A 19,471-nucleotide genomic window follows, 5' to 3' on the forward strand; every position below is an offset into this window, starting at 1 on the left:
TGTTTCCCAAAGGAATTGGATTTATTTCACATGCTTGCATGTACATCATTACAATGTTCATTGGATAGAATAACAAATCTGACATGTTCATTTGATGTATAATTGCCTGGATTAGATGTACTCTTATTCCGAAAACAGTAAGAAATAAAAAGGACATGATAAGGCAGAAAGGAAAGTTTTCCATTCAACACTGCAGAGTACACAAAGTAATCACATTTTATAGAATCAAACGGCCGCGATTACTATCTCAGAGAATGAATGTAACTGTGTTTAGGACCTTCAGGACTGACTATTATCTTTTAGATTGGGTCACAGCATCAAAGAATGGTTTCCCTACTGAGTTGTCTGAAGGCCATGGAGATAGATGTTCTATAAATCCATATAACTGGCATACAACATCATTTCATTTCTAAGACAAACCCAAAAAATATACATAAAAGAATCCATCTTAAACAATATAGGGCACATCTACGTAATCACTTTAGTTTTTCTGTTTTATTTCTAGGAGCGAGAAAACAAAAATGATGGAGTACTAGATTCAAGGCATGAAAGAAACCATTGAGAACCGATCACCCCACCATCTTATAATGAACAGGTTCCTTATGGATAGGGTCACACATGCTGTATTTTGCTGCGTATTTGCTGCTGTGTTTTTTCCTTCCCATTGAAGTCAATGGATAGCAAAATTAGCTGTGTATTTTGCTACCCATTGACTTCAATGGGTAGGAAAATATGAGGCAGCAAAATACAGCATGTATGAACCTACCCTAAATGGAATAAACTGTCCTCTGGCCCCATCCATCTTTAGAGGCCTGGGTAGGGTTGTGACTAATTATAATTATGGCTAATTATAATTATACAGCCAGGCCTGACATGATCTTCTTGATCGGTGCTCGTTTATTAAGCCTATTACATGGCTCGGTATCAGAAAGGCAGGGCCTCCCGAAGATCACTAAGGAGATGTGTGGCTGACGAACAAATATTTTTTTACAGGTTAAAACCAAGCGATCGGCTGAAAAAATGAGCATCTGCTCATTCATTGGCTGATGGTTGGACATGTCAAAAAGGTCAATTACTGGCCAATTCAGCTGATAATCATCCCGTGTGAAAGGGCCCATTCATGCATTGTCTTACTACAGAAAGACAGCTGTGCAAAGTTCTCACCCAACAAGAGACCAGTGGCATAAGCTCCACTCACTCCTATTATCAAGAGTACTCTTCCAGATAAAAGGGGTACTCTGGTGCTCTTAATCCTTCCAGTACTTATCAGCTGCTGTATACTACAGAGGAAGTTGTGTAGTTCTTCTATGTCTGACAACTGTGCTCTCTGCTGACACCTCTGTCCATGTCAGGAACTGTCTAGAAGAGGACAGATTTGCTATAGGGATTTGCTCCTGTTCTGGACAGTTCCTGACATGGACAGAGGTGTCAGCAAAGAGCACTTGGTCAGACAGGAAAGAGATTAAAAAGAGAAAAGAACATCCTCTGGAGCATACAGCAGCTGATAAGTACTGGAGGATTTTTTTATGTTTACAAATCTGTTTAACTTTCTGGCACCAGTTGATTTAAAAAACAATAATAATAATTTCCACCAGAGAAACCCTTTAACTAACATTGGCGGGGAAAAGGAGGTTGAGACAAAATAGATGGCTCTTGAAAGACATTGATTACACTATTTTGGAGGTTGTTTTTTGTTTCCTCATATTTTCTTCAGTTTCTATGGATTTTGATACGAGAGAGAAAGATGATAAATATCAAATAGAAGTCTCATGAAAACAAGGAAAAGTGAATCCATCAGATACAATTGTAAAACATTCAAATTTTATTTAGAGACTTTCAAAATAGAATATTGCTTTGTGGCCAGTCACAACCGACGTGTTTCAGATTTACATACATAAAATACAAAGATATTCTGTCACTTGGAAAGATTTAAATGGTACCATGGTATACATACATTTTATGCAGTGAAAAAGATGAAAAAATTACATCATAACTAGAAAAAAAATAGAAAAAGCATTTAAAAATTACAAAACTTAGAATAATGTAACATTAATACACATTTCATATTTAATCCATTTGGGTTTATAGACCCAAATTTATCAAACTGTGTGAGAGAAAAAGTGGAGAGATTTTCTCACAGCAACCAATCACAGCTCAGCTTTCACTTTACCAGAGATCATTGGTCGCTGTGGGAAAATCTCTCCACTTTTTCTGTCACACAGTTTGATAAATCTGAGCTATAGTATTTTTAAATGAAGCATGGGAGGGCTAGCCTCCATACCCAGGGAGGAGACCACTTTATAATTAACATTAAGTACTAAACTAAAATAAAGATGACCACACACTAAATTGGATAAACAGGCCGCGGTCCTCGTTTATTAAGAAAACCAATAACATAACATAATAAAAAACTCAATAATAAATATTAAACCAATGTGAATTTTACCACCTGTCTGCCCAGCCTAGCTGGGTGACACCCTGCTTAACAAACTCCGACCGCGACAAAAGGAACATTAAGAAAACAAGGGAGGGTGGGCGGGGGGTTCTTCTTTGCTTGACTCGCCGGCATCTGACTGGAACCAGGGGCAGCATCCTTATTTATAAACACAGCGAGTTCCCGCCGTTGCCCAGCGACCAATCCCATGCCAGCTGAACATCTGGCCAGGAACATCTGCCCAGCTACAGGTGAGCAACCAATCAGCACCCGCTGCATGTAAAACAAACATTTGATATCTATCATTTTTTTTTTTTTTTTATTAACCCCTATTCCAACAACTCCCCGGGCTGGAGGCGCCTCCCATGTGGCCCTTCACTTAAGGCTCCAGGCCCTTAGCATGGGAGGGCTAGCCTCCATACCCAGGGAGGAGACCACTTTATAATTAACATTAAGTACTAAACTAAAATAAAGATGACCACACACTAAATTGGATAAACAGGCCGCGGTCCTCGTTTATTAAGAAAACCAATAACATAACATAATAAAAAACTCAATAATAAATATTAAACCAATGTGAATTTTACCACCTGTCCGCCCAGCCTAGCTGGGTGACACCCCACAAACATGGATAGCCTACTATCCATGTACCACCAGACCCGCGGCCATTTCAATCAGGGTCTGAAGACCCGTATTGAAAATATCATTTCCAACATCTGACAGGTGCGTAAAGTCATCACGATACAAACCAGGGATGAAACCCTCAAGCTCCACATGCCTAAAGGAAAAACCACCCACCCGTCTCATGAAGCGGGCCATACCTCTATTGACCCTTCTTCTGATGCGCTCCAAAAATATAAGTTCTTTGGACGCCCATAATAAGCGAGGGACAATTTCTGAGAACCCCACTGAGCAAGAAGGCCAGACCAACTGGAGCTCCAGAAATAAAGCCTTTAACTCGGAAAAAAGGACTGCCGTATTTACCTTCCCAATATCATTACCCCCAATATGTAGGATAAATATATCCGGGTATGGCCAGATAGCAGCACGCTTCAGAATAACGTCCCAAATATGACAAAGCTGCAACCCGCTTACACCGCACCAGAAGATGTTGAAGTTCTCCTCCTGAAAACCAAGATTCAACGTATACACTCGTGAAGCTGCTCTTTTAGCCGCCCACCGGATAAAAGAATGGCCTAAAATCCAAACCACTTTTGCAGAAGGACCTAAAAATTAAATCAAGACCAGGTTAGGGCGAACATAACTCAGATATCTATCCGACGACCACCTACCAATTGATTTAATAGCCCGCGGATCTAAACCCCATAAAGAGGCCTCGGTGGCAGCACCAATTCTAAAAGAATGCGAACTGAAATGAAAATTACCCAAACCCAAAAAACAAAGGCATTTCTTCAAGACCCCATTAAACTGACTTCTTGTCAATGGCGAACCATCCAAGTGAATGAAAAAATTTTCAAAACCAACAGGACGAATGGATAAAAACTTGGAAATAGTCCCCCATGGACAAAAGGAAATGCCTTCTACTTTGTTCAAACGTATAAAACATCCGTTACCTGCTATGTCAGTTTTTGAACGAGAAACATAAATAGAGACAAGACAATCATACAAAAACACATCAGTATACAGCAAAGGGGACAAACTAACCTTGTTGGGAGAAACCAGCTCGCTAATCCGAAAAGCCCCAAAGAATGCAGTCACAAAAGCAGTCGAAAACAAATGCGCCTCAAACTCGGAAAAACAAACCTGAAAACAAGCAGCACATAACTTCTCTAAAAGACCATAATTAATAGGTCGTCGAACATCCCTCCTATATTTGGCCAACTTTAACCCCTTCAAAACCTGCTTAACCTGAAAAAACGACAAAATAGACTTAACCCCAAACCATTTCTGAAAAAAGGAAATACCCGACAATTGTTTATGGATGTGGCTATGCGACACGTCTTCAGCTAACAAACCTGACACGAAACTGATAGCCAAATCCCCATCCGATCTAAGGTAATCATGACCGTGGTCGACACAAAATTGCAACCAAGACTTCCACGCCTTACTATAGTCCGACCATGTCTTAGGAGCAATAGACTGATGTAGATAATGCTCAGCTAGTCCCAAACCAGCTCCCAAAGATGGTCCGGACAAGCTACCCCTTCTGGATCCGCATCCGGCACCAACTCCCGGAACCTGGAGAACTGAGAACGAGACAATGCATCAGCTATTACATTGGACACTCCTTTAACATACTTGGCTTTTAACCATATATTTAACTTTAAACAAATCAAAACCAAATGCCTAAGAATTTTGATAACTGGGTCGGAAGCTGAAGACAAACAGTTGACTGCAAAAACGACACCTTTATTATCAGAATGAACAACTATCCTATGGTCCCTAAAGTGCTCACCCCAAATCACTAGTGAAACCAAAACCGGAAATAATTCTAACAAAACAATATTACTAACTAAACCAGCCCTAACCCAAGAATCATGCCAAGGCTCAGCGCACCAATGTCCTGAGAAAAAAGCTCCGAAGCCGAGAGACCCAGCTGCATCCGTGAAAACCCCAAGAGATCCATATTCAACAAACTCGTGCTGCCACACCGAAGCACCATTAAAGACCTGAAGGAATTCTGACCACAACAATAAGTCCTCTCTCAGACTTCTAGACAGACGGATATGCGCTCTAGGTGACTTAAGGCCCCTAGTAGCTAAAAACAATCTCCTACAAAACACTCTACCCATAGGAACCACCTTAGAAGCAAATACCAACAAGCCAAGCAAACTCTGAAGTGCTCTAAGGGTAGTCTTTTTTCTGCACAACATAAAATTAATCAACTGTAACATTCTTTGAATCTTTTCACCCGGTAAATAAAAAACCATGTCAACAGTATCAATTACGATACCCAAAAATTCTAACCTGCTACAAGGGAGAACGGTTTTCTCTGACGCCAAAGGTATGCCAAAATGCTGAGAAATGCGCAGGAAACAAGAAAAAATGTCTAGACAATCATTAGTGCCCTGTCTACCAAAAAACAAAAAATCATCTAAATAATTTAGCAAACCGCCCCCTTTAAATGAAGAAGAAACCACCCATTCTAAAAACGTCGAAAAACTCTCAAAATAAAAACAAGATAAAGAAAAACCCATAGGCAAAGCCTTGTTAAAATAAAAACAACCGTTAAACTGAAAACCCAACGAATTAAAACCCTTAGGACAATCCGGTAGTAGCCGGAAAGCTGATTTAATATCTGCTTTGGCAAGCAAAGCGCCCTGACCAAATTGTCTTAACAAAATTAAAGCAGAATCAAAGGACGCATACTCAACCGAGTATGCCCCGGGGTCAACAGAATCATTCAGCGAACCCTTTAGAGGGTAAGAAAGATGGTGAATCAATCTAAAAGAGTTGGGCTCCTTCTTTGGAACAAGCCCCAAAGGGGATAACCTAAAATTAGGAAAAGGAGGGGACCGAAACGGCCCCTCCACTCTACCTTCCTTGACCTCCTTGTCAATCTTCTCCTGCACTACTAACGGGTTCAGATTAACTGAACGCAAATTATCCACCCAGCAGCAGCCCCGACCAGTGAACTCCGGCACCTCAAAACCAACTGTAAAACCATTAAATAGCAATTCAGCTTTCGCTTTGTCTGGGTAAAGCTCTAGCCAAGGACGCATGTTTTGTACCTTCACTGGCGTCCAAGCTCTTTGAAAGAGATTCTCTGACTGAGGGCTGCTGCTGGGAAGACAACGCGTTCTTCTTGAAACATCTGGAGAGTGAATGGGTACCCCCACAATGAGAGCACTCGTGCTTGTACTTACAGTTGGACTGCTACTTGCACTGTGACTCGTTGAAGGCAAAACACACAAAACACACTCGTTGAAGGAGGCGTGCTGCCCGGCACCTGTCTACTTCTTTGTGGGATCATCAAATTAATCCATAACCCCACATCCTTCTGACCCCATTTAACTGATGGGTGCACCGACAGCTTCTGCCTGAACATTTCGTCATAGATGTGCCATGCAGAACCACCGAAATTGCGGTACGCTTCTAAAATTATATCTAAGTGCTGGAACAGCAATGCACATCTATGTGGAAATTTTTCACCCATGACCGCAGAAAAAATACAAAATGCTTGCACCCAATTATTGAATGTCTTCATTGCCGCCATCCTTCTTCTATCCTCCTCCTTTTCCTTCTCCCCTTTATCTTTGACTGGCTCCTTGAAGGATGGAAGCAATGAAAACATATCAACAAAATCACCTTTCCAAATTTTTTCTTTTACAGATAACGCTAAATGGTACCCTAGCGGCGACACCTCACATGTAATCGCTTCTTTCAAACAAATCTCCGGGACAGATTGGGACATCACAGGAATATTAGAAACAGACGAGACTGACGCAACATCCTGTTTGGAAACAGAAGGATTAGTAACCGTGGCAACCACACTAACAGGGCTCTCATTAGTAACAGACACGACTGAGTTAGCAACATCCAAGACAGATGCACTAGACAGCTGAGCGGAAACGGAACTAGACCTCGCAGGATCCCCCCCAGTAGCTGTGGGTGGATTAACCCAAGCTGCGGCTCATGACTGCCCAGCACTAGCCTTTACAGCCCCGGTATTATTACCCGGAATGGCAGCCAACATATTAAATAAAGCCGCCATCCCAGATAACAATTGACTACCTGGCAAGTTTTTTAAAGCATCCATCCCAGCCTGAGCACTGTTACCCGCATTGTACGGCGTCTGCTGGATTAGTGGCCGAGCTGGGTCCGGGCTGACTGAAATCCATTTTCTCCATCCTTCAGGCCGCGGACAAGGGTTCTTCTTTGCTTGACTCGCCGGCATCTGACTGGAACCAGGGGCAGCATCCTTATTTATAAACACAGCGAGTTCCCGCCGTTGCCCAGCGACCAATCCCATGCCAGCTGAACATCTGGCCAGGAACATCTGCCCAGCTACAGGTGAGCAACCAATCAGCACCCGCTGCATGTAAAACAAACATTTGATATCTATCATTTTTTTTTTTTTTATTAACCCCTATTCCAACAACTCCCCGGGCTGGAGGCGCCTCCCATGTGGCCCTTCACTTAAGGCTCCAGGCCCTTAGCATCCAATATGCCTCTTGTTCTGGTAGTTTTATTTTCGTGTCCCCACCTCTTCTATGGTCTATTATCTTCTGTATTGCATAAGCTTTAATGTTTGCTGTAGTACGTTGGTTGTTCGCCTAACCTTCTTATGTCATTGATGTGTTCGAAAAGCAGATTATTAGCAGATTACCGTATTTTTCGCCGTATAAGACGCACTTTTTCTTCCCCAAAACTGGGGTGAAAAATTCGGTGCGTCTTATACGGCGAATACACCCCTATCGCGGCGGTCCCTGCGGCCATCAACGACCGGGACCCGCGGCTAATACAGGACATCACCGATCGCGGTGATGCCCTGTATTAACCCTTCAGACGCGGCAATCAAAGCTGACCGCCGCGTCTGAAGGGAAAGTGACACTAACCCGGCTGTTCAGTCGGGCTGTTCGGGACCGCCGCGATTTCACCATGGCGGTCCCGAACAGCCCGACTGAATAGCCGGGTTAGTGCTTACAGGACACCGGGAGGGACCTTACCTGCCTCCTCGGTGTCTTCTCTGTTCAGGGATCCCCTGTATGCCGGCGCTCTCCTTCCTCGTCATCACGTCGTCGCGTACGAGCGTCGGCGTGCATAACGACGTGATGGCGGCGACGGAGAGCGAGGATACCCGGCCGGCAGCAGAGACGTTCCGGAGCGACGGGGACACGGCGACAGCGATGGAGCGACATCCAGGGCAGCGGTGACGGGTCTGGAGCGGCGGGGACACGTGAGTATTACCTCCTATGCAGTGGTCTTCAATCTGCAGACCTCCAGATGTTGCAAAACTACAACTCCCAGCATGCCCGGACAGCCAACGGCTGTCCTGGCATGCTGGGAGTTGTAGTTTTGCAACATCTGGAGGTCCGCAGGTTGAAGACCACTATTGGGTTCAAAATCTTTATTTTTTTTAGATTTTGCACCTATAAATTGGGTGCATCTTATACGCCGGTGCATTCTATAGGGCGAAAAATATGGTAGGTGAACGCAATATTCCGAGTGCACCGCTGGTTGGCATACTAAGGCCCTTATTTACTAAGAGTGTTGTGTAGATTTCTTTGTGGGTTTTAATTCCCTACAATTTATTTTCCAACATTTTCCCCTTTCCCTACATTTTGCTTTTCTTACACATGCTCTGATCTGTAGGGTTTTCCACCACATTTTCTGTGGAAATCTTAGTAAATATTTTGGGATTTTGTGAAAATGTCGGGAACACGCCCCTTTTCGGTGACCTCGCCTAGTCAGCTCTGCTGCATCTGACTCTGTTGCTGCACTTACTCCATCTAAGGCATCAGCCCACCCCCCAAACTGCTTGTATCCCTAGTGCTTGGCACTGGAGCGCTCTGGCCTGCTAGGTCAGCTGCCAATAAAAGGGGAACTCAGCTGCCAATTAAAAGGAAAAATGTTAATCAACTGGTGCCAGAAAGATAAACAGATTTGCAAATTACTTCTATTTAAAAATCTTAATCCTTCCAGTACATAACAGCTGTTGTATGCTCTATAGGAAGTTATTTTCTTTTTGAATTTCTTTTCTGTTTGACCACAGTGCTCTCTGCTGACACCTCTGTCCATGTCAGGAGCTGTCCAGAGCAGGAGCAAATCCCCATAGCAAACCTATCCTGCTCTGGACAGTTCCTCATATGTACAGAGGTGTCAGCAGAGAGCACTGTGGTCAGACAGAAAATAAATTCAAATAGAAAAGAACTTCCTGTGGAGCATACAACAGCTGTTATGTACTGGAAAGATTAAGATTTTTAAATAGAAGTAATTTACAAATCTGTTTAACTTTCTGGCACCCTTTAACTGGGACCACTCTACATGTAAATGAATATGTGCAGGAAAGGGTTGCTTTGTGTTATTGTATAATCCAAGGATGTATTTAGCTTCCATTGTTTTTTATTTTTGTTATACCATCATTAAAGATGCATGAAACACATGAAAAGCGTTGAAATTCTGGACACTGAGTGGGCTTTAGTCAATATGGGTGAGCTGGAAAAAACACTCCCTGTGTGCCTTCTCCACAATACAAGTTTCAGCTCTTTCCACAGATGCTCAATCGTTTTCAGATCATGGCTCATAAAAGGCCATGGGTTCAGGGCTCAGTCGCAGGTCATGAGTCCTCCAACAGGATAATGACTTAAAACACACATCTAAAATCACCAAAAAACATTGAGCTATTCTGAATTGGCCTTCTATAATCCATGATCTGGATCCTATTGAACATCTGTGGAAGGAGCTTAACACCTTATGGACTCAGGGTTTTTCAGTTTTTGCACTTTCGTTTTTTCCTCTTTAACTTTTAAAAATCATAACCTTTTTTAATTTTTCACCTAAAATTTAATATTATGCCACCAATTCTTCTTTGCAGTGACATTAGTCATTTTACCCCCAAAAAAACAGAAAAAATAAATTGTGAAACAAAATTTTAGAAAAAATTCAATTTTGTAACTTTTGGGGGCTTCCGTTTCTATGCAGTGCATTTTTCAGTAAAAATGACACCTTTTCTTTATTCTGTAGGTCCATACGATGATACATTTTACCCTACGTATATAGGTTTGATTTTGTTGTACTTCTGGAAAAAATCATAACTACATGCATAAAAATGAATACGTTTAAAATTGTCATATTTTGACCACTATAACTTTTTTATTCTTCTGCGTATGGGGCGGTATGAGGGCTCATTTTTTGTGCCGTGATCTGAAGTTTTTAGCGGTACCATTTTTGTATTGATCAGACCTTTTGATCGCTTTTTATTCATTTTTTCATGATATGAAAAGTGACCAAAAATACGCTATTTTGCACTTAGGAATTTTTTTGTAAGTACGCCATTGACTGTGCAGTTTAATGAACGATATATTTTTATAGTCTGGACATTTCTGCACGCGGCGATACCACATATGTTCATTTTTATTTTTATTTACAGGTTTTTTTTTAAATGGGGAAAGGGGGGTGATTCTTACTTTTATTAGGGATAATAATAATAAAAATAAATGATCTTTATTAACTTTTTTTCACCCTTTTTTTTTGCAATATTATTGCCCCCTCTAGTGGCTATAACATTGCACACACTGATCTTCTACACAGATCATTGCCATGCATTAACATGGCAATGATCAGTGTTATTGGCGGTCGATTGCTCAAGCCTTAATTGCAGGCTTGGAGGAATCAATTGCTGATCGGACACATCGGAGGCAGGTAACGGACCGTCCGCTCGCATTCTAGCTGATAGGGACATCGCAATTTCACCGCGATGGTCCCGATCAGCCAGACTGAGCTGCCGGGAGTGCACTTTTGTTACTTTAGATGCGGCGATCAACTTTCAATGCCGCATCTAAAGGGTTAATAGCATGTGGCGCAACGATCGGTGCCGCACGCTATTAGCCCAGGGTCCCGGCTTTCATTTGCTGCTAGGACCGACTCGCTATGACGTTGGGTCATGGCTTGACCCCGCGTTATAGACCGGGACCGGGGTGCAGGGCATACAGGTACTCCCTGATGCCTTAAGAGGTTAAAAGGGTACTCCGCCCCTTTACATCTTATCCCCTACCCAAAGGATAGGGGATAAGATGTCTGTTCGTGGGGCTCCCGCCGCTGGGGACCCCCGCTATCTTCCTTCTGCTTCTGGCGTGTTGGGTGCAGCTCCGGAGGCTTGTGACATCATGGTCACGCCCACTCGTGATATCACGGCCACGCGTCCTCAATAAAAGTCTATAAGAGGGGGAGTGACACCCCCTCTCATAGACTTGCATTGAGGGGGCGTGGTCGTGATGTCACGAGCAGGCACGTGACCGTGACATTTGCTCTGTGCACCAGATATCTGGGGTGCTGCAGCCGAGATAGGGGATAAGATGTCTAGGGGCAGAGTACCCCTTTAAACCTGCAGTCTTAAGAAGGCACCATCACACCTGAGACAGCTGGAGAAGGGTCTTATAAAGAGTGGGCCAATATACCTGGACACAAGAACAGAAGTCTCATTGAGAGTTGCAGAAATCGTGTGATAGCAGTGACTGCCTTAAAAGGTTGTGCAACAAAATATGAACTTCAGGGGACAATGATTTGTGTCCAGGACAGTTTGATTATTTTGTTCTTCAAAATGATTATGTTAACCCACAATTCAGAACAAATGTCTGATTTCAGCAGTACATTTTTAGCAAATTTAAATCCATTGTTACTTTTGTCAGTTTCAAGTTATTTCAGGAAGCATTGTTGGTTTTTCTGTCTTTAATGGAAAGGTACCAACAATTTTGTCCACATCTGTAAATAAATATATATGAGATGGATAGATAGATAAATAGATGATAGATAGTTGATAGATAGATAGACAGAAAACAGCAAATAACAAAGCAAATATTGAGTTGAAATTTATGTTTAACCCCTTAAGGACACGACGTACTGGAACGTCATGTGTCCGCTCCCGATCTATAACGCAGGGCCACGGCGCGTCATAGCGTGTCGGGCCAGGCCTCTAACAACGGCCGAGACCCGTAGCTAATAGCACACGGCATTAATTGCGGCGCCGCACGCTATTAACCCTTTAGACGCGGCGTTCAAAGTTGAAAGTGAAACCATGCCGATTAGCTCAGTGGGCTGTTCGGGATAGCCGCGGCGAAATCCCGCCATCCCGAACAGCTTACAGAACAGCCGGAGGGTCCCTACCTGCCTCCTCGCTGTCCGATCGCCGAATGACTGCTCAGTGCCTGAGATCCAGGCATGAGCAGTCAAGCGGCAGATTCATCGATCACTGGTTTCCTATGAGAAACCAGAGATCAATGTAATAGATCAGTGTGTGCAGTGTTATAGGTCCCTATGGGAGCTATAACACTGCAAAGAAAAAGTGAATAAAGATAATTTAACCCTTCCCCTATTAAAAGTTTGAATCACCCCACTTTTCCCATAAAAAAAAAAACACAGTGTAAATAAAAATAAACATATATGGTATCGCCGCGTGCGGAAATGTCCGAATTATAAAAATATATTGTTAATTAAACCGCACGGTCAATGGCGTATGCGCAAAAAAAATCCAAAGTCCAAAATAGTGCATTTTTGGTCACTTTTTATATCATGAAAAAATGATCAATAAAAATGAAAAAATTATCAATAAGTCCTATCAATGCAAATATGGTACCATTAAAAACTTCAGATCCCGGCGCAAAAAATGAGCCCTCATACCGCCCCATACGCGGAAAAATAAAAAAGCTATAGGGGTCAGGAGATGACAATTTTAAACGTATACAATTTTTCTGCATGTAGTTATGATTTTTTCCAGAAGTCCGACAAAATCAAACCTATATAAGTAGGATATCACTTTAATCATATGAACCTGCAGAATAAAGATAATGTGTAATTTTTACCGAAAAATTTACTATGTAGAAATGGAAGCCCCCAAAAGTTACAAAACGGCATTTTTTTTTCAATTTTGTCTCACAATGTTTTTTTTTCCGTTTCACTGTAGATTTTTGGGCAAAATGACTGACGTCATTACAAAGTAGAATTGGTGGCGCAAAAAATAAGCAATCATATGGATTTTTAGGTGCAAAATTTAAAGAGTTATGATTTTTTAAAGGCAAGGAGCAAAAAATGAAAATGCAGAAACGGAAAAACCCCCGGTCCTTAAGGGGTTAATATTAACATATCCTGCAAAAATATGGAAGACAGATGGATACACTCCAAGACACCAAGTTCATCCCCTTATCCTTCCGTAACTCACCCTTAACCTCCACAGTTGCCAAGTAATTCCAGCAGCGCACAATGGCATGATGGTGTGTCACCCCTTTACCGCTGATAGGCACTTTACTGTAATGATGATCATGCCTTGAATGTAATTAAATAAGAAAATGTATCATCTTAAAATGCCAGATGTATTAGTCTTTGCGGGGATTAACTACCATAAATTTTCTTATGGAAACAAACTGTGAAAGTTTAATTACTGTGGGCTCTGAGTCAAATATGATTGTCTAGAAGATCAGTTATAAGCAGAAAATACACCCTACAATATGTTTTAATGAATATATACTGGCAGCAAGAAACTACATATTGATTCTGTAGAAAATTATTTGAAGTTGGCAAAAGTAGAGTTACAATAAGCCCTCCAGTATACCTCTGATTTACTATTGAATATTTATATAAATTGTGAGATAAAAGTATAGGGAAATGCATTTTACTCTACTTGTTAACATTATGTGTTAAAGAAGTGCCAAAGATTATTATTTTGGTTTTTAGAAAGTCATTACTTTTAGTAATTTATCCGACATGTGGGCATAGCTTTCTACTCAATCTGAGTCATTTATTACATTTTCCTCTCTGTTTTTGGTATATTTTTCTCCTATTGTTAAAGGAGTACTCTGTCGGAAAAAATGTACCTCCTATCCACAGGATAGGGGATAAGTAGCTGATCGTGGGGGGTCCGACGGACAGGGGGTCCAACCGACGGGACCCCGGCGCTCTCAGTCAGAAGCGTGTATCGTCTACCTGTAGATGGCACACACTCCATTCATTCCTATGGTAGCGCCGATGACTCCCACGCTCCCATAAGAATGAATGGAGCGTGTGTCGGCTGCAGCGCAAGCTTCTCACTGAGCACCGGGGTCCCGTCCCGGTGATCGCAGGGGGCCCCAGTGGTCAGATCCCCTCGCAATCAGCTATCCTGTGAGTAGGGGGATCTGTTTTTTTTCTGGTGGAGATCTACTTTAAGAGAGGTTTAATAAAAATAAAAAAAACTCTCCGTCTGGTCATTTGGGCGCACTTTGGTGCCGGTCCAATGCTCCAAAAGTTCCAGACGTCTGAATGTTCAAGAATTTGAAGGGAAAACACACTATACATTTAATATGGTAATATGATTGATAAATAAGGGTCTATGTATACCGTATATATAAACCAAAACAATTTGCAAATGTGATCTAGAGCCTGGAAGAGGGGAGCAACTTGGCAGCTTCATATTGAAGAAAATATTAGTTTATGGGATGACATATGATTTTGTGGATAGACCATGTTCCTTTTTTTTGTTCAGTATTAATACAACTGCCTATTACTGTTAAAAACACCATTGAATCATCAGCGACATATCGGCAACTTGTCATCAAAAATGACAAGGACTTTGGCTGAAGAAAAAATACAGACACAACAGTCCTAGTGTATTGTCACAGAAGCGGGTGTATTACCAGTGCTCTTCTACGAGGGGTGGTTGTGTTGTTGGAGATACAACACTCGGAGGTTTGGAATGTTGGTTACATCTGACAAAGAAACTGTCCTTCCTATATGTAGGCTCCAGTAAAATTAATAATTGCAAAATTATAAGTTAGAGGTTCACAAAAACCAACACTTAAATATAGAACCTATAGGTGTGTGGAACACACCAGTATGTGACAACCCCAAGAACCAAACCGAATACGGTGTATGGTTAAAAATATTTTATTAAATAATTAATAGGGTATGCATACAAAATCAATCTATACATATAAATATTATATATATATATATATATATATATATATATATATATATAGATTAAAAAGAGGGGATACTGGGGTGGAGAGTCCTGTCTAGGAGAACAGGTAAGTAATTAGATCTAGTATAAAAATGATGGTATAGAGACCTGGCTATACTGTATAAAGTGCTGGTGCTGTGGGAGTGCAAACACTTCACACTTAAACTGAGTGCAATGCTAAATCAATTCATAAATAAATAAAATACACTCATGTGATACATCCATATAGCAGAAGAAACAAGTGACAGTGCAAATAGCATCAGATAGCAGTAAAAATAGCAGCAAATACCATGAAAGTAGCAGCAAAAAAAGCAGGAATAGGTAGTTGTGGAAATAGCAACAGTGCTAGTGAAGGTAGCAGCCAGTATACAGAAGGACAGCTCGTCCTGTCTTCTTTGCACGAGCTGTCTATCTGTATACTGGCTGATGCCTTCACTAGCACTGTTGCTATTTCCACAACTACCTTTTCCTGCTTTTATGCTGCTACTTTCATGGTATTTGCTACTTTTATTTATTTATGAATTGATTTAGCACCCTTCTCTTGCACTCAGTTTAACTGCACAGTGTTTGCACTCCCACAGCACCAGCACTTTATACTGTATAGCCGTCTGCTGGCACTATACGCTGCTAATAGAAATATTTTTCATTCATAGCGCTGCAGGGGTATATGTACATAAATGCACTGGGGGGGGGGCAGACATGTAGCGTTATCTGCCCCCCACAGCGCATCTATATACATACGCCGCCGCTGCACAATGTATGAAAAGTATTTCTGTACTGCTGGCACTATACGCTGCTAATAGAAATACTCTTCATTCATAGTGCTGCAGCGGTATATGTACATAAATGCACTGGGGGGGCAGACATGTAGCGTTATCTGCCCCCCACAGCGCATCTATATACATATGCCGCCGCAGCACTATGTATGAAAAGTATTTCTATACTGCTAGCACTATGCGCTCCTGATAGAAATACTTTTCATTTATAGCGCTGCAGGGGTATATGTACATAAATGCACTGGGGGGGGCAGACATGTAGCGTTATCTGCCCCCCACAGCGCATCTATATACATACGCCGCCGCAGCACAATGTATGAAAAGTATTTCTGTACTGCTGGCACTATACGCTGCTAATAGAAATACTCTTCATTCATAGTGCTGCAGCGGTATATGTACATAAATGCACTGGGGGGGGGCAGACATGTAGCGTTATCTGCCCCCCACAGCGCATCTATATACACATGCCGCCGCAGCACTATGTATGAAAAGTATTTCTATACTGCTAGCATTATGCGCTCCTGATAGAAATACTTTTCATTTATAGCGCTGCAGTGGCATATTATGAAAAATGCGCTGTGGGGGGTATATATAAATGCGCTGGCGGGGGTATATATATAAATGCCCTAGTGGGGGTCATATGTTTATTAATGCGCTGCGGGGGGTATATATAAATGCGCTGGCGGGGGGTATATACATAAATGCGCTGACGGGGGTCATTTCTTTATTAATGCGCTGCGGGGGGCATATTATAAATGCGCTGGGGGGATAGATATATAGGCTATATGTCTGGCCCCCCGCAGTGCTATATATCTTGCCCCCCACACGCTTTTAATATACATATGGCCCCAGCTGCCACTTACAATGTTCATCGGAGAGCCCTGAATGGCTCCTCAGTACTGGCCATTCAGGGTTCCTTACAGGGGCAATAAAAAATGAAAGTTAAAACACACCATACATCGCAGGGTTGCGAACCATGCCGCCCGCTCCCCCCCTTAATAACTTCAGATCGCATCGGGTCTCAGAAGTGAAACCCGGTGCAATCAATCCCTCAGCCCCTGTACTATAACCCTCATGATGGAACAGTCTGTTCCATGATGGGGGTTGTAGTACAAATACTAATGTAGCCTCCCCAGCCACCGGCAGACCCTGCAGTCTGTTCCATGATGGGAGTAGTAGTAGTGCCGGCTGTGGGAGTCTGTAGGCAGAGGTGTTATGGCCATACATGAGGGATGTTATAATGGGGCTTAACGGATGAATATTTATTCAGCAATTAGTACCCGTTATTTCATCCGTTATTATATATCCGTTTTTACACAGAAAACAGATGTTTAATAACTGATGAATATTCATAGTGTGAAAGGAGCCTAAGATGCTACAAAACAAAGCAGGCACGTGGAAGATAAGTATGTGTATATCTTCCAAACAGTACATTTACAATGGAAATATTTCTAGTTTTACATAATTCATCAGAATAGACCTATTTATCTGTGGTAAGCCTTGGGGGGTGTAGGGTAGTTGGGATGTTGTAGTAGATAAGGGGTTAATGTTAACCCTATAGTTCGTGATGCCAGGCTGAGGGCTAGAATGCTGTGGTAATTCTCCGGCCTATCGCCACCCTTCGCCAGAAACGATAGGTGCATGTAATAAAGTGACTGAAGGTCCACAAGGTACTTGAACTTGAACAAACTTTACTTAAGTACTTGCAGTACATTAAATGAACAATGACAGTCTCAGGCAAACAGTCTCTATATATCTCAATGACTGACAATTGTTGCGGACCTTGAATGATATTAAAAGTCTCTGAATTTAGGGTAGTTATTGCAGATCCATCAGGATTTAGGGGATAGATAAGGTCCGGTGATCCTGCAGAGTGATTAGGGATTGATACACTCAGTAATTAGAAGTTATAGGCCATCGCCGCAAGGTTCAGGCCTAGACTCACTGATCTCAGTAGCGCAGATGCTTCTTGCTTGCTTGTACAGGAACAAGAGAGAGAGAACATGGCCGCCGCTCCCTTATATGGGCAGGGAGCGGGGCTAATCTGATTGGTCCGAACCTCTGTCATTCACTGTTACACAGTGTGATGGGATTGACTACGTCACAGGGACCTCCAAAGGTCCTCAAGCAGAAATACCATAAAGTTCACCTGACCACGTGACCCGCAGGTCCTGCTACGCTATGGGCAGGTAATTAACTATTTATTTACATTTATACAATCTTAGACATCCAAATCCTAAGTGGTTACTGGACAATTACCAACTGGATGAGAGGTGACTAGGGGTGGACTAGACAATTGGGACCCCGATATCCTAGGGACTCTGGCTATGGGGACCCACAATAAAAGGTACTGGATAGGATACAGTACCGGGACACCACATATCTTTGTAGTAAAAACCATTCATACTGCTCTGGAAAAATAAAAGCTGTGTGGTTACTATGGGCAAAAAGCCATTTTATTATTTTAGACACATTTTATGTATTCCCCATTGTTTTGTGCCTATTTTTCTCTCTGTGTAAATCTCTATACTGTAACCACATGACTGACGCTGGATGCAGAACTTCACAGGTATCATAATTACTTGAGCATCAGGACATCCAGCTTCGGAGATTAAAGTTATCTACCTATAATATATAGTCTCCTGCATTGTATCACATCATGTGTCTGGAAAATAACTTTTACCCTATTCCAGACACAGGAGTGATATATGTTGGTCCATCACCTTTTTACCCTGAGCTTATTGACTGATAGCACGTAAAGAGTCAGGGCTTAACTGGTTATTAAAGTGTGGCTCGCATTGCTTGAGGATTCACACATGAATGACAACTACAAATATTTTCTTCTACAAAGCCATGTTGACGTGGTCAACCTATTGTAAAATAGGGATTCACTTATTAAATTATGATTTGTAATAATAAATCCAATGGGTCCTCCTGGTAAAGGACCAATATTCTATCAGAGGATATTAAAAGATAATATGCTTCTGCCAGTCATTCATGTACATATGGGCTGCAGGCAGCTACTCGTGCTCTTGAATGGATTACTAGTGTGTAGACAAGATAACTAAAGTATTGGAAAAAGAGTTGAGTGAACTTTCTGAAAAAGTTTGGTTTGCGGCAAACATGTAATGAAATAAGGGTCAAAACACATATATAACACTGCCTTAAAGGGGTACTTTAATCAACTGGTGCCAGAAAGTTAAACAGATTTGTAAATTACTTCTATTTAAAAATCTTAATCCTTTCAGTACTTATCAGCTGCTGAATGCTCCACAGGAAGTTCTTTTCTTTTTGGATTTCTTTTCTGTCTGACCACAGTGCTCTCTTCTGATACCTCTGTCTGTATCAGGAACTGTCTGGAGCAGGATAGGTTTGCTATGGGGATTTGCTTGTACTCTGGACAGTTCCTGACCCGGACAGAGGTGTCAGCAAAGAGCACTGTGGTCAGACAGAAAATAAATTAAAAAAGAAAAGAACTTCCTCTGGAGCATACAGCAGCTGATAAGTACTGGAAGGATTAAGATTTTTAAATAGAAGTCTTTTACAAATCTGTTTAATTTTCTGGCACCAGTTAACTTAAAAAATGTTTTCCACCAGAGTACCCCTTTAAACCCTGTGTAACACTGTTAGGTCACCTAGGAATGCATT

The 19,471-nt window shown here is 41.8% G+C and overlaps 1 protein-coding gene and 1 long non-coding RNA gene across 3 annotated transcripts in view; one reads left to right on the forward strand and one right to left on the reverse strand.

Annotated features, from left to right (window-relative positions):
• QRFPR (pyroglutamylated RFamide peptide receptor) overlaps positions 1-19,471 on the reverse strand; it is a 200,176-nt gene that overhangs the window by 152,748 nt on the left and 27,957 nt on the right. The window lies entirely within an intron of this gene.
• The window catches only part of LOC130368120 (uncharacterized), a 39,477-nt gene continuing 26,961 nt past the window's right edge, over positions 6,956-19,471 (forward strand). Inside the window, exon 1 of the long non-coding RNA XR_008892289.1 lies at positions 6,956-7,408. This is a non-coding gene — a long non-coding RNA (uncharacterized LOC130368120). The remainder of the gene's footprint in view (positions 7,409-19,471) is intronic.

This window comes from Hyla sarda, chromosome 4 (assembly GCF_029499605.1).
Source record: "Hyla sarda isolate aHylSar1 chromosome 4, aHylSar1.hap1, whole genome shotgun sequence".
Taxonomy (NCBI): Eukaryota; Metazoa; Chordata; class Amphibia; order Anura; family Hylidae; genus Hyla; species Hyla sarda.